The 3,893-nt window shown below is 55.5% G+C and overlaps 1 non-coding gene across 1 annotated transcript; it reads left to right on the plus strand.

Moving 5' to 3' along the window:
• The first annotated feature begins 3,820 nt into the window (after nt 1-3,820).
• Nucleotides 3,821-3,893, plus strand: TRNAM-CAU (transfer RNA methionine (anticodon CAU)). The gene has a single exon. It is a non-coding gene; the product is annotated as a tRNA-Met (tRNA).

Raw genomic sequence — 3,893 nt, forward strand, 5'->3', positions numbered from 1 at the left:
GGAGGCCCGCGCTGCCTCGGCAGGGGGAGGGGCCTGCCCCCGCCCCCGCACTGCCTCCAGTGGCTCCGACTTCAGCAGGTGGGTCTAATCGCCTTGAATTGGAGTTTGCGCACCTGCAGCTGCACGAGCCCTTCAGGCTGTTCCAGGAGGAGACGGGCGGCCGCGGGTAATGTTCCGCTGGGAAGAGGCGCCGGAGGGGAGCGGCGGAGGGAGGGGGGGAAGCAGCAGCTGAGCAAGGAAATGGGGATCAGGTTTTTGCAGAGGGGGTGACTTTTTACCTGGCTGAAGAAAGGCAACGAAGAGGTCCCTGTCACAAACAAGGTGCTTGACGGTGGGAGAGGCCTGGGAGGCCTAGACAACAGGCCGTCTAAAGGCCAGGAGGTGGAAAGGGCTTGTTTGGTGGGTACCCCCCCCCCCACTCCCCCCCCTCCCCGGGCTGGCACAGCCTGAGACCCTGCCAAGCCTCGGCCATCAGTCACCCACTACCAGCCAGGCTTGGGGGGCTGCGTCTGCGACCCTGGTAGGCAGGTGACACTGACCACCCACCCCTTCCTCCGGATTCAGTCAGGACACAGCCTGTCGCATCCAAGAGGTGCCCAGTGGGGACTCGGCGTCTAACCCGGTTCTGCAGGGAGGAAGCACGTGTGTGTCTCAGTACGGGGACTCGCTCGGAAAAGTCTCTGAAACCTGGTGACACACGTATTTAAAAGATGGAGACACTTACTAAGTGGAATGTTTGTACCGCTCCTCCCCCACCCCCGCCCCGACTCCTGTGATCGATTTTCCGTAAGTACGTTTGGGTGACGATGTGGGGTCCCCTGTGTAGGGGCCTAGACTGGTTCCCCGCACGCAGTCGTGGCGCAGTGTCCCCAGCAAGTTCGAGTGGCCGCACCCCCAGACCCTCCTGGCGTCCGCTCCCCTTCCTCCGCCCCCGTGCCCCGGCTTCGGGCCGAAGAAATTCTAGAACCATACGGACCGCCTCGCCTTCCTTATCCAGGCTTCCCGCAAACCCAAGTCTAGCCGGGTGAGGGCGGAGACCGCGGGGCAAAGCGCCCCCTCGCGGCCATCGGGCTCGGCCAAGACTGGGTGCCCCGCGCAAGGGCGCCCCCCCATCCAAGCCTCCTCTCCTGGTTTTTTCCCTCCATCCCCTCCCCCTCTCCTACCCCCTCCCCCCCGCCCNTTTCCCTACGCCTGTTTCTTTCTCCTCCTCTCCTAGTTCCTGCCTTTTGGGTCTCTGAGGTTCATTGGTTTATAATTTTAAATAGGCAATAGATTAACACACTTCAAGTATTTTATTTTTAACTGTTCAAAGGTACACAGTGAAAACCATTCATCCCAGAAGAACATCAGACAAGTCCCCCAAACTGAGAAACAGTCTGTAAAATATCTGACCAGTCCTCCTCAAAACTGTCAAGGTCACCAAAAATAAGGCCAGACTGAGAAACTGTCACAGTCAGGAGGAGCCTAAGGAGACATGACCATTAAATGTGATGTGGGAGCCTGCAAGGGAGCCTGGAACAGAAAAAGCAGATTTGGGGAAAACTAAGGAAATCTGAGTCAAGAGGGACTTCAGGCTATAATCTGTCAACACTGGTTCATGAACTGTAACCAAAGTCCCACACTAAGGTAGGATGTTGGTAATAGGGGAAAGTGCGGGCCGGCTTTATGGGAACTCCACTATCTGTAATTTCTCTATGAATCTAAAACTGTTAAAAAGTAATAGTGTACTTAAAAAAAGAAAGCTTTCATCCTATCCTTGCCTCTAACCATCGTTTGCACCCACCCCAACACATATTAATCATTGATCTTAGTTTTCTCTCTTTCCGTCCAGAGATGTAGTGTGCAAATTAGTAGCAAATGGGAATATTCTCACCCCCCCCTTAACACGTAATGGTGGCACACCCCACCCCAGTTCTGCCCTTGCTTTCTTTACCCCTTTCATGTCAGGCATAGAGTGTTCTCTGCTCTTGTTTTCAGCCTGGAAAGACTTTCATTTCCGGTGGCCAGTTCCGTGTTCATGGACTTGGGCTCTTTGTGATTTCTTGCAATCCTAACACGACTTGAGGGCGACACCGAGGGCAGACCGTGGGTGAGTTGATCTGCTGGCCTGCGGGACCCAGGAGGGAGTCGGTTTGTAACTGGTAGACAGGGGCCCACAAGTGTTCCTATGCGTGTATGGGTGTTGGGGTTTCCCTCTCCAGCCACTCCGCCCCAGCCTCTGCGCTCCTGCTCNACCGCCCCAGGGTTGCATTCCCCCACTCCCAGGGAGCGTGGCTGGTAGAGCTGCCCCGAGGGTTGGGTGGTCGTGGGGCTCCATCCTGGACGGTGAATGTGGGGAAACTCCCCCAGGATTGGGTGGACCCAGTCCGTGAGTCCTGGGTCCGGACTGCCCGCACCACCCGCGATGTCTCCCAGGGAGACTTGATGCCCTTAGGAGCCCACCCCTGGCCCCCGGCCTCCTCTGCCCTGGAGCTCATTGCAAGCCTTCCCCCCTGTGGGTGTCGCTCACCTCCCACACTCCAGGGGTCTCTCTCAAACATAGAGCTCTGCCACCCACCTCACCCCCGACTCTCTTTCCCCGAACTCGCAGTTCTGGCGCCCGGTCTGAAGACCATAGTATTTCTCCACCTCCTTACACTCACCGTTCGCGCCCTTAACATCCCAGCGTATGTCCCAAATTCTGGGTGATTAAAAAAACTCCTCCCGCAACATTTTGTAATGGCAAGTTTCAGAAAAATAGAAAACCTTGAAAGACTTGTACAGTGCGTGTCAGTATGCCCACCACCTAGGTCTACATTAACATCCCACTGCTCGGGCAGACGCAGCACCTCTACCTCCCCGTCCTGGAGGCCCGCGCGCCTGCACGGCCCGAGTTTTGAAGCACTTCACGCTTGCAGCCGTCGGTGCACGGCCCCAAAGCCCTTCCGCACGCCGGTCGTTGGCTGGAGTTCAGTCTTCATTTACGTTTTTAAAGGTAAATTTCACATACAGCGACATACACAGACTTTAAGTGTGCCAGAATGGTAAGTGTGCCAGATGGTACATTGAGGAGTATTTACTAGTTTAATAGTTATGTATTTATTTTAAAGTGTATTAAAACACACACACACTTCGTTTTTCATGTATGAAAGGGACATAGTTTAGTAATAGTGTAGCATGTAAAGGGCTAGGGGGAGGGGAGGGAAAGGAAATGAGAGGGCTTCCAAGATGCTGAGGTGTCGTTTCCTGAGCTACTGTCGCTTCTAAGAGTGGCCGCAGCCACTGAGCTCCGGCCGCGGTGCAAACTTGGGGCGCGCAGAGGGGCTGGGCACAGGCTGGATCGGGGGTCTGCAGTGGGGCCGGAAAGGGTGTGTGTGTGTGCTTGCCTGTAACCGTGTGTTTTCAAATCATTATGCACTTGTGCTTCCACTCCCAAGTGTTTGAGGCTGGGAGTGTGCCTATGAACGCAGCACTTAGCACGGGGCCGTGAACACAGTGGGTGCCCAATAAGTGTTTCACGCGATCACAAGTGTGCAAACACTTTGTAAGCACTATAACGAAAATAAGATAGTGCAGCAGCAGGAAGAATCCCACTCCTCCGTGTCCCCACTACTCAGTCAGTGGGGTCAAGTAAGCCACCGTGTTTGTTAATTGACAAACAGTGGAGCAGGCGCAGGAAGGCCGACCGCCGATGGTAGGTTGGTAAGAACGCGCGCGCCAGCGTTGGCGCCGGAGTTCTCCAAACCCGTTGCAGACAGAAACGAAGCTGCGGTTTTCTGGGCATGCGCGCCGGGTCCCTGCACTAGCCTCATTATCCTACGGCCGGAAGCTGCCTGTAGGTGCCTCGTTAGCGCAGTAGGTAGCGCGTCAGTCTCATAATCTGAAGGTCGTGAGTTCGATCCTCACACGGGGCA

Source organism: Crocuta crocuta, unplaced genomic scaffold (assembly GCF_008692635.1).
Source record: "Crocuta crocuta isolate KB4526 unplaced genomic scaffold, BGI_CrCroc_1.0 scaffold260, whole genome shotgun sequence".
NCBI classification, from domain to species: domain Eukaryota; kingdom Metazoa; phylum Chordata; class Mammalia; order Carnivora; family Hyaenidae; genus Crocuta; species Crocuta crocuta.